Raw genomic sequence first — 13,034 nt, forward strand, 5'->3', positions numbered from 1 at the left:
AATATAATATTATAAACTTACTTATTATAATAGCTAATTAGCTTTTTAAAGCTTTTACTAGTAATAGTAGTAAAAGATAGGTTATTTTAAAGCATAAACTTAATAGCTAATATAAGAGTAATATCCTTAGAAAATTCACTAATAATAGTATTATTTCTAGGTCTTTTATTGTCTCTTTTACTGCTAGATATACTAGATTGAGCTGATATTTCGGATAATAAAGGTGATTTCGTAATAATAGGCACTATATATTAATAAATTAGTAATTAATATCTTTAAAATATTATAATATTATATTAATATGTTAAAAGAATAGTTTAAAGATAATAACTTACACGTTAATTTAGAATTTTCTTTGTTTTTTAAGGTTATAATAGAAGAATGTTTTTTTTTATAGTATGTAATACTATTAGAAGACTAAAAACGCTTTACTTTACTATAAAAAGTAAATAAATAGTCTAGTTAAGTGTAAAAATAATGAATTAGTCTTTCTTTATTAAAATTAATCTCTAATAATCAAAAATTAAAGAGATTATATTAAAAGATATATGATCTAAACTAAATTAATAGCTCTTATCATTTTTAGGGTCATTTTAATATTAATTTAGCGTTAGAAGACTTATAGTAGAGTTATTATTCGTAGATAAATCGGGTTCAAAATTAAAGGGATTTTCAGCCATTTTTAATGATAAATAAGATAGGGATTTAAGGTTAAAAAAGCAGTTATTATATACCCTAAAAGTAGGGTTATTTAGTGAAAAAAAAAGGTTTATTAAAAGTAAGATATTAATTAAGTTATAGGTGTTTAAGTGTTAATGTAGAAAAAGAGAATTCTAAACTTTAAAGAGGGATAATATAGTTAATATATAGAGTTTAAATATAATGAAAGATGTAATAAAAACCTTAAATTTCAGGCATTTTTTTAATGCTTAACTTACCCTTAAAACGTGTATATTTATATAGAAATCGGTGAAAATTTTATAAGACAAAATACAACTATTATAAAATAGTAGAATATACTAGTGTAATTATAATGCATAGAGGGCTTTCTATTGTGTTACGTTAAGGCGTTTTTTTACCTGAAACATACATATATATACTATAAGAAGTATTTATATTTTTAAACTTTAAGTTAATATAACTTTAGGAAATTAGACGTATAAAGATACACCTAGTATATAAAGATAAAGCTTTTTAAGAGCTATTAATTAGTCCGATTTTTATCTATTTTAGTCTATTATTAGTAGAGATATTCTAGTTTATAGAATATAGCGTTTTTCTTAAAGTAGGGTAACTTAAATACTCTACTTTCTTTACACTACTAAATACCGCATGTAATATCTTTATAATTATTAATTGAAAATAAATAAAAATATTATTTTTAAATACCTAAGATTATAAGCTTTTAAATGATATTAATTTTATAATAAAATTCGTTTTTTTCGTAGAGTTATAATAGATTAAATATATAGTATAATAAAAGTCATAGAATTTATTTTTAATGTATATATATATATATATTATAATATATATAAGTATATGTAAATATTTTATAATTATAAAATATATGAATAAATATAAAAAAGCTAAAGAATTTTATAATATATAATTTATATATAATTTATATTATATTAATAAAATATTTAAAATATAAAGTATAATAAATAATTTAAATTAGTAATAAATAAAGGAAAAATAAGAAATATATATATTATTAAGAATATATTATTATATAATTATCTTATATTATATATATATTTTTATTTATTATTTAATATTATTTTTAAAATAATTAATATATATTATATATTTTTTTAGTTTTTTATATATAATATAAGTAAAAAAAATTATTTAAAAAATATTTACTTAATTTACATAATATAACGTCTTTATAAAGCTTAAAAAAAACCTTATTTTTTTATTTATTTTATATAAAAAGTTATATAATATTTTATATTTATTCTATTTTTAAAGTAAATATTTCATTAATACATAGACTTTTAAGTATAATTTTTATATTATTATAATGAGAAAAAGATCTATTATTATTATGTATTTTTTAAAATTTATTATTATATATTCTAATAATACATTTATAGGTATTTCATTTATATATTATATTATAATATAATACAATACAATACAATATAATATAGTATAGTAAAAAATACAAAAAATACAATACATTTAGAGGTCTGCCTACACACCTCTACCTCTAGGAAAACTCGGGAAGAAGTAGTTTAGATTACCCAACGATTTTAGGATGCTATACTAAGGAGAAATAAGCGAAAGGCTAACTCGTTTTAACTAAGAAGCTCTAAAAAAACACCCTAATAAGAAAGGAGTAACTTACTAGGGGCTCGCTCTAATAATAAGAGGTTCTTATAATTAAATTACTATAACCGAAACCTAAACTTAATTAAGTAAGAAAAGCTACGTTATTATAATTATAATAGTAAGAATTACCTTTAACTTACTTATAATAAACCACTTAAAAATAACCTAAACGGTTAAGGAAACGCTTAAAGGCTAAAGTAGCTACTCTTACTTTAACTTTAAGCTAAGAAGTATTAATAAGCTAATACTTTAAAATAAAAGTTATTATATATAAGTGTAATACTATAAAAACCCACGTTAATCTTAATAATTATATACTACTTAACCTTATTAGTATTAACTTTATAAGGTAATAAGAACTACGCTAAGTAAAGGTAATAGCCCCTATTTTATAATTAATTAAGACCCTTATAATTCTCTAATATAATATATATAAAGTACTCGTTTAAGCTATTAACTCTCGTATGTATAAGTGTACCTTAAAACTATTATACGTTACTATTAAAAGGGACTTAAACTTAAAGGGAAACCTTATCTTAATAGGGATATATATACTAGCTAAATAAAAGATATATATAGTTATATATAGCTAAAAATAGTAATATAAGTCTTAAAAAGAGGGTTTTTTACTAGATAATCCTCGTAAATTCGCTAAGAAGTGCTAGAACGTAGCTTAAATTTACGCTACTACTAGTATACCCAGACCTCTAAATGTATTGTATTTTTTGTATTTTTTACTATACTGTATTGTAATGTATTGTATTGTAATATATTACAATACATTACAAGATAAGAATACCTATAAATGTATTATAAGGCTATAAAATATCTAATAATAGAAATAAATGATTACATAAGCATATTATATATTAAAATGAAGCTAAAAATCACGTGATTCTAAATCTTTAAAAATTAACCTTAAAATGTGGATATTAAGCGAGATATTAAGCTTTAAAGTTATGTCTTAAAATAAAAAGTAAGTAAAGCGGGGCGAATTTTCAATTGCTTATAACTTTTTAAGATAGTAACTTATAGTGATAAAAGGTGGGGCATTTTAAAGAGCTAATTTAGCTCTTTTAAATAATATAAAATTTTCCCTTATAACCCTTATAATTAGCCTTATAATCTCAAGTTTAAAAAAACAGGGGTTTTTTTTACTTATAATACATTTATAGGTATTTTAGTTATGTAATGTAATGTATTTAAATACAATACACGAAAATACAATACAATACAAAATACAATATATAATACACTTGTATTTACTATATTCGTAAGAGCTCTGAGTATACCTAAGAAAGACTTTCTTACCTTAAGGGGTAAAGAGCTAATAAAAGGGTATAATTCTATAAATAATATTTTAATAGAGCTTTATAGCTTTAAGAATATCTTTATAAATAATTATTTTAAGACCCTATTATTATATAAGAATACTAATTATAATATTAACCTTTTACCTAGTATTACGCTACCTTATAAACCTATTTACCCGCTATTTTAAGCTAAGCTAAAGGAACTCTATTAGTATATTAATAAAAACCTAATAAACGAATAAATAAGACCTTTAAAAAGCTTAGTTAAGGTATTAATTCTATTTATACCTAAGAAGAATAAGACCCTAAGATTATATATAGATTATAAGAGATTAAATAAGGTAACTTAAAAGAATTATTATATATTACCCTTAATTTTAAAGTTACTTAATAGATACTAAGAGGTTAAGTTCTTCTTAAAGATTAATATTAAGAATATTTATTATAAAATATAAATAAAAAAGGGGAATAAGTAAAAGATAGCCTTTTAAACCTATTATAAGTACTATAAATACTTAATTATACTCTTTAACCTTATAAACGCGCCTACTACTTTTTAGAATTATATCTATTAAGCCTTATAAGGGCTAATTAATACTATTTATATAGTATATTTAAATAATATCTTAATCTTCTTAAAAATAAGAGAGAAATATACCTCTTATATTACTTAAATATTAGAACAAATATAAGTAGCTAAGCTATTTATAAAGCTATTTAAGTATACCTTCTATTAAACCTTAATAGAATTCTTAGGGTTTATTCTATTAATTAATAGCCTTTTAATAGATTTAAAACGAGTATAAATTATTTAAGAATAAAAAGAATTAATTACGTATTATAAGGTATAAGTATTCCTAGAATTCTATAACTTTTACTAATAATTTATATAAGGTTACTTTAAAATAATAATACTCTTAAATACCTTATTAAAGGGAAGCTAAAATAGTAAGAAGCCTAGTTATTTAACCTTTATAAGTAAAGAATAATTAGTATTTAATCGTTTAAAGAATACCTTTATAAAGGCCTTTCTCCTTTAATATTATAATTCAAGTAAAGTAATTTAAATTAAGATAAATGCGTTTAACTTTATAATAGCTAAAATTCTCTTATAGTTAAATAATAAAAGATAATATTACCTTATTATATTTTAATCTTAAAAGTTTATTAATATAAAAAGAAATTATAGAATATTAAACTAAGAACTATTTATTATAGTAGAATTATTTAAATATTAGTAATATTATATAAAAGGGGTAATAAATTTAATTAAGATTCTATTAGACTATTATAACCTTTAAACATTTATAAGGTAGCTTAAGTTAAAGAAGTATTAAGCTTACTAATATATATTCTTATTACCCTTTAACTTTATTATTAAGTATTAATTTAATAAGAGTAACCTAATAAATAAGCTATTAAAATAATCTAATTATAAATGTAAAGCTATATTTAATAGGGAGCTATTATTAAACTTATAAAAGAAGCTAATAATTATTTAAAAAGAAGTAAAGAATACCCTAAGAAACTATAAAAATTATAGTAAAAAGCTAACGTTTAATTAAATATATAAAGCTTTAAAGCCTTTAAGAGAAAGGTATTTAGCTTATATAAGCTAAGTAACTATTATAAGTCTAATAATTACTACCCGTTTTATTAATAAATTTAAGAAGAAAGTAAGTGTAATAAGTATAATTACGTGAAGTTAAGTAAGGTATATTATAAGATAATAGTTAATTTATAAGAATAAACTAGCTATATTACTTAAAGAACTCTTACTTTAAGCTTAAAGCTATAACTTAAATATATAAAAGTAATTTATTAGTAAGCTAATAGTAAAATAAAAAGAAAAGAAGAATTAAATAAGAGATAAGAGTTATCTTTTATTATATAAAAATAAAGTAATTATACCCTAAGATTTAAAGATATATTAAGAGTTACTTAAGTTATATTATAATAATTTATTAGTAAATTACTTTAAAATAAAAAAGACCTTAAAACTATTATAATGTAACTTTTATTAGCTATATATACGAGATAAAGTAAAAGATTATATTATAAGCTATATAGTTTATTAAGGGGTAATAACTTAATAGTATTACTTATATAGCACGCTTAAATTACTATTAATTTTACGGTAATTTTAGGTTAAAATATTAATAGACTTTATAATAAAGCTACTTAAGATAAAGTACTTTAAGTAAAGCGTTAATATAATACTAGTAATAATAGATTAATTTATTAAGTATTCCCTTTTCCTAGTAATTAATACTACTATTAATACTATAAAACTAGTAAAACTCTTTTATTATAAGGTTAAACTTTAATTTAACGTATTAAAAGGTATTATCTTTAATAAAAGGCTAGTATTTATTAGTTAATTCTAGTTAAACCTTTATTACTTATTTAAGATAAAAAAAAAGCTTTTAATAGCCTTTTACCTATAAATAAATAAGTAAATAAAAAGAATAAACTAAACTATAAAGTATTATTTACGTTATTTTATTATAGATAATTAATTAATATAAGTATAATTACTATTATAAGCTTAATTCGCTTATAATAATACGAAGAGTAATATAATAAGCTACTTACTTAGCTATAATTTAATAGGGTATAACCTAGAGTTTTACTTTTACCTTAAAGCTAAAACTTATTAAGAGAGAGTACTTACTATAAAAACCCGTATAATTAAGCTTAAGAAAGTATAAGAATAACTTTAAATTAACTAATAATAAGCTATAGAATTTTAAGTAAAGTACTATAACTAATAGTATATATCTCTTACCTTATATAAGAGGGATTTAATAGGCTTAATTATAAAGAATATTAAATTTAAGGTAAGAAAATAAAAGCTTATTCCCTATTATATTAAACTCTTTTAAATTCTAAAAACTATTAAGAAATAGGTATATTACTTAGCGCTATTAAAATAATATAGCTACCTTTATAACGTCTTTTATATTAACCTATTAAAGCTATAAAAAAGGCGGGAAAATACTAATAAAAACTCGCTTTTAATATTAAATCTTAAAGAGAATAATAAAGAGTATAAAGTTAAAGAAGTTAAGAATTAAAGAGAGTTTTAAGAAGATACTTATTACCTAGTAAAGTAAAAAGAATAGCTCTTTAAGTATAATTAATAGATAGCTATTAAAGATATAATTAATACACTTAAGGTAATTACTACGTTTTAATAAAATAAGAATAAATAAAAAGCTAATAAAATATTATAAGAAAACTATAAGTAAGAGACTATTACGCGAAAATTAAACGGCTATACTCTTAATACTATTAATTTTATTTATTTTAATTTTTAAGCTAATAAACTATTAAATAAAAAATAAATAAAATAACGCTTAAAGTATAAAGAGAATTAATAGAAAAGTATTTAAGGCGTTATTTTTAGGTAAATTATTATTAAATTTATTAGTAGTAATTACCTTCTTTATACTATTATAAAGGCAATAAATTATTATTATTTAAGTAATATAACCTAGGTTAAACGAGTATAAACGTAAGACTTAAGTCGCTTTTTATTTACTAAAGACTTAATTATAATTCACTTAATAATAATTAATAAGCGAAATAATAAGGAGTTATTAATAAAGAAGTTTACTTATACTATTAAACTATAAAGAAGAAATTTAAGTAATTAAAAGCTACTCTTAAGCTATTATATACTACTAATAAACACTTTAAGCGAATTAAAAGAAGAGAATTAATTAGCGAATATATCGCGATAAATTAAGGAAAAACGCACTTATAAGCTCTTTATTATACCGGTTAGCTTATAAGTAATATAATAAATGGTTTTAGCGTAATTAAAGCTATAAATAATTTCTAGTAAAAGCTAGGTAAAGCGCATGTAAGTTACACGTAAAAAAATATAATTAGCGTTATTATTATCGCTATTATTCTTATTCTTTAAAATTAAGGTAATTATAAGCTACTAAAGATAGCTTAAAAGGCGTAAGAGATTAATTATATCTTTAGCTATAATAGAAATAAGCTATATAAACGTTAATAAAAATATAATAAAATTATAGGAAAACCCTTTAAGTTATAAACTAATTAAATTACACGTATTAACGCGTATAATATACTATTAATAGCGCTTAAAGAGGCTAGTATTTAGGCTTAAGTTATTATTAAAAGTGTAAGAAATTTAAAGGAGTTTAAGCTCTTTTAAAAAGTTATAATAATAGGCGTTTATTATTATACGTAGGTAATACATGTAAAGATAATGCTTAATACTAATATTTACTATTTTAATAATAAATAATAGGCGATTAGCTTAATAAAATAAGGTTTCTTAGGTGAAAAAAAGGGAATTAAATAAGTAAGATAAGAAAGAATAAAATAAGTAGTAATATTTAAGAAAGAAATAACTAGTAAAAGTATAAAGAGGCTATATTAATTTATACATATAATTAATCGCGTAATAATACGGTTAACCTTAATTAAACGTTTAAATTATTTATATATTAATTAATAATATACTATTATATAATTAATAAGTAATTATTAAGGCTATTTAACGCTCGGCTAAAGTAAAGGGAGATAATTATAAGGTAATTAGGGAACCCCACTTACTTATAACGCGATTAATAACGTTACGTGAAACGGGGGCTTTAAGATTATATCCCTTATATCTCACATAATTAAAAAATAGGATAAGCTTTAGTTATTACAATACAGCTACCCCTACCTTAGCTACCTGACTTCTAGTCCCTCTTATAATCTTACACTTACTATTTCGTTTTTTATTAAAATAGCCTTTAAAGTACTTTAAAGCTAATATTAACCCTTTATATTATAGGCCTTAGCTATAATAAATAGCTTATAAAAGCTATAATTAACGCGGTAAATACTTATAATAATAGTATTTAATTTATAAAGGGTCTTAAAGAGATTAAGTAATAAAAAGAGATTATTTAAAAAGACGTAATATATTTATTATAATAATAGATTTATTAGGGTAATAATAATACTTTAAGTTAAGTTAAGGTAAATTTTATTATTATCTTTAAGCTTTAAGAATCTCTTTTATTTCTAGTAATTAATAGGGCCTAATAAAGCCTTTAAGTTATATTAAATTTACTGTAAAAAGAAGTCTTATTAAGTTATAACTTAAATTTTAAAGCTTTAAGGCGTTAACTTTAAAGGGATATATATTATTTAGCTTAATCTTCTTAAAAAGCGCTTTATAGCCTTATTAATAGTAATATTTATACTTAAATTATAAAGTTTTAAAGACGCCTTTTATATATAATTAAACTACTTATTAACGCGAGTAAAAGAGCTTTTTTTAATATCTTTACGTTTATATAAGAAGATTTATAAATATTAAAAAAGCTATTAAAATTAATTAAAGGTTATAAATTTAATAATATTATACGTAAAGTATTATTAACGCTTTTTATAAATAATTTAATAGCTTAAAATCCTTTTTTTCTTATAAATTCTTATATAAATTAATATTATAAGCTATATATAGATTTTTACGTTAATTATAGGCTTTTAAGTGTTTTTTTAAGATTATCTTTAAGAGAAGTTATAATTACTAGGTATTAAACCTTTATTTATATATTTAACCTATTTTTTAACTAAAAATTTAGGTATAAAATGCTAAAAAAAAGTAAGTATTAATAATAAAAGAGATTAAATTAAAGGCTTATAATATATAGGTTAAAAAGAATAGAATTTAGGCTTATAAGCCTTAATAAGTAAGTTATTAGAGTAACACGTGTTATTAGCTACTTACTTACGTGTGTTATTTTTATTATTAATTAAAAATTCGCTCTTAAATACCCTTAATATAGCTTATTATAAGAGCTATAAGCCTTTTAAGGCTATTAAAATATTAAAAGTTATTAGTAGCTTTATAAAACGCGTTATATGGTATTTTAGTATACCAAAATTTAAGCTGCTACTAATATCACCCGAGGTCACTAGTTGCCGGCAGGGGTGTTGTGGGGCTCGTGACCCCACTGGAGCCTTAACACACCAGAGGGGATTCTAGTTGACCGGTTGGTGGTGCCGTTGCCAGGTGCCTTTTGCTGCAATCAATTGATGAGAGACTACTCCGTACGTACTACCGGGATGCTCATACGCGCTTCAGCGTCCAGGCCAGTCAGGTAAGGTACCTGGCAGACCCAGCGCCAAGCTGCAAATCTCAAGCCGCAGATCACAACATTGAAGGAGCCAGGTAAGCTGCTCACTGCGAGATGACGGTAAGAGCCTACCAAATGCCGGCGGACAGCTAATAGTTAAGCAACTACATACATATACCTACCCAAAGCAGGTGCCTATGTAGGTACCTAGGTAGTTATTGGCAGTTTCGAGTACAGCATGCAATATGCATGCATAATGCGCAAACCTCCCACGGCCAGCCTTATGCATCCTGCGTACCTACAATACTTGTAATACGCGCTTGTGCAGGTGTTGTACCTAAAATATACCTAGGTAGGTACTCAGTAGGTATTTGGGCCAATTGGTATAAGTAAATAAACAGGCGATGGGCTGATGGGCTGATGTACCGGGGAGAACAAGGTGGAGGACCACGGCGTTGAGGCACCTGAAGTTCGGTGGCCAGTGGGCACAAGTTGTCACTTTGGCACCTTGTAGAGAGCACTAGCGCGGTATTAATTGATGGCTTATTGTGCGATTGTTGTGCATAGTGCGGTTGGCGCCGCCACGCACAGACGGCCTGAATAATGCGTGGCCAGTAATAAATACGATGTGTCGGGTCGACTACGGGGCAGTTTTGTCAAAGTCGTGGGGGGAAAGAATCGAAGAAGCGGGGAGTCAGCTGTTGACGACCTCCTCCACTTTGAGATGCCCTGAATAAGTGGTGCCAGGACCAGGACCAGGGCTGGACCCGGGCCTTGGAAATGCCTCGATCGTGGTCCACGTGGATTCGCCACGCCACATCGTTCAATGTTGCTCAAACAAATGTGCGCCAAGGGCCCCGCGGTAGCAGCTCGATTGACGATGCATCTCAAGGAACCACTAACACGAATATAGGCCAGTAGTATGGAGTACGTATTGGTACACTCGCACTTTGCTCCAGAGTTCAGAAGCAGGACAAAGCATTCAACGACAAATGATTGACTCCTTCCGGCTGCGTATACGTGCCTCGTGTGAAATGTCGTGCTAGGGTATTAAGTCGGATCCTGGAACAGCCGTGTCGTGTTGGTGGCATTGTTTGACTCCTCTGCTCTCTGTACACTACCCCCCCCCCTTTTTTTTTTTTTTTTTTGTGCTAGGCTCAGGTGTGGCGGTCGCTGAGTAGATTCGCACCGCACGGAGGCGTGTTTCAGCCCAGTGGCGGTTTAGGAAAGACGGACGCATGTATATATACGCATAATCAAAACAACCAGTGATGATCTCGGTGCTTTCCCTTTTTGCGTTTTCGTGCGGTTAATGGCTGGCTATGACATCGGAGTATGTCTTGACGTTGTTCCCGAACCGGGTCACAGGCTGCCATGGTTTCTTGTCAATCTGATATCCGAGAATCCTGAAACCCTGTCTCGAGGAGCTTACAGTGCCTGCATAGGCAGGTGGTCATCCATGTACCCATTCATTACAGAGTTTCTGGTGTCGGGTTCGGTTTTTTTTTTTCGGCCTTAATGCGATCCATGAGGATGGATGGGAGGAGGCCCTGGCCTGCGAGCTGGGGCCCCTTAACCTTGGAGAACGAACTGCGCTATCCAACTTGATAGGGCTGAGGTTTATCCTCCGTGATCAGCCTATAAGCAGCCAAGTTATATTCCAGGTGGCTCGTGATTGCGAGAAACATGAACCGAGTCTGTCTCCATGTCTACGAGTGCTCAGGCGCGCCGTCCCGTTTGAGTAGAAAGGCCCGACGTCAAGGCCCTCACACCACGTTTCCCGCAGGGCATCTCGGAAGACGAGCTTGCCGCCGGGCGCAGGCGAGACTGCGTCTCAACAGCCTCGCGGCAGCGCCGTTCTCTGACACCGTCTTTTGAATGTTTTATGATGCACGCTGATCTGTCCAAGGATCAGACAAGTCCCTGCCTCCCTACATACCTTACTCTTGGTTCCGTGCATCCTTGCGGCAGGTGTCAGTAATAAAGGCTCCGCTTATTCTGCGATACCAGACCCAATGGACACGCTTTTGGCAACAAGATCAGGTGCTAGATCTTCTACGCGCATTAGGTCGCAATAGGGCTGTGATAGGTGTAATGTACGCGTGCCTCATTATAATTCTAGAAACTCTACGGAGTACTACTCTTACTAGTATTACATTAATTCTTCAGCGAAAATCATCATCTTTTAATTTAAAATGTTTGATTAAATGTGCACTTCCAAAGGGATGCACACCCTCCATCAAACACCCATGTTTAGTTCCAACCACTGTCTCATCCCAACAACCATCTACCGAGTTCACAAAATCGGCGCACATATCACACCTCGCCAACCCGAAACACGACTTTTGGCCAATGTTGTCGAATGTCAAATGTGCCCACACAGGCGAGTGGGGTTTCCCCAACTCTTCACGATTGACATGTGCGAGCACGACAGACGGAGCAGCATTTTACTTCCGGTGACAGAGTAAATAACAGAGTGGTTGCTGCGCGGCGAAGCCGAGGCAAAGAGGGACCGTGTACGGAGTAGGCATCTTTGGATTGTGTCCATGATTTTTGCTGTCAAAGGGGGGAGGGCGTTGCACAAGACGAACCCACGCCAGTAAAGCCGTGACTTTGGAACTTGCCACTAGCTGGACTCATACACCCGTAGGTAAGGAATTCAATGGATAAAAAAGGTTCGACACCAAGTTCCCTCTGTCAAATTGTGCCAGGAGCGGCCATGTCCTCACCATGGCCTAACGCCACCATGCGCGATGCCACGCGATCCACGCGGTACCACTCGATTCACTCGATTCAGGCGACTTTGTGGGCAAATTCAACATATTATCCCTCCCCCTAATACATACACGCTTGAACGAGAGCGTACAACGCGGGTAGGTATACACGGTGTCCAGAAGAGCAGACTCCGAGGAGACACGAGCTTTCAAAATCTGCCAGTACCCCGAATACGTATTGTGGATGCGACGCCCACCCACACCTCACATGTGCTCAAGACATGGCTGACGACCCGCCTCGGCCGGCAAAAGTGGCGTGTGGGGAAACCGCAGATTGCCTACAGCACATGTTACGTGTACGTACTCCGTGAAAACCAGGGCCTGATTGCTTGGTTTTCTTCATTGCAGCCATGGGCCATGGGATTGGGGCTGGCGGGCTGGCGGGCTCCATGGATGCACAAGCCGGATCTCCCGTCACCGAACGCCAGGTTTCTAGATCTGCAAACCTCCAGCGTCGGCTGCGCGGCGTCGGAGCTGCCACCCCCAACCCAGGT

Source organism: Metarhizium acridum (assembly GCF_019434415.1).
Source record: "Metarhizium acridum strain ARSEF 324 chromosome Unknown scaffold_555, whole genome shotgun sequence".
Classification (NCBI taxonomy): Eukaryota; Fungi; Ascomycota; class Sordariomycetes; order Hypocreales; family Clavicipitaceae; genus Metarhizium; species Metarhizium acridum.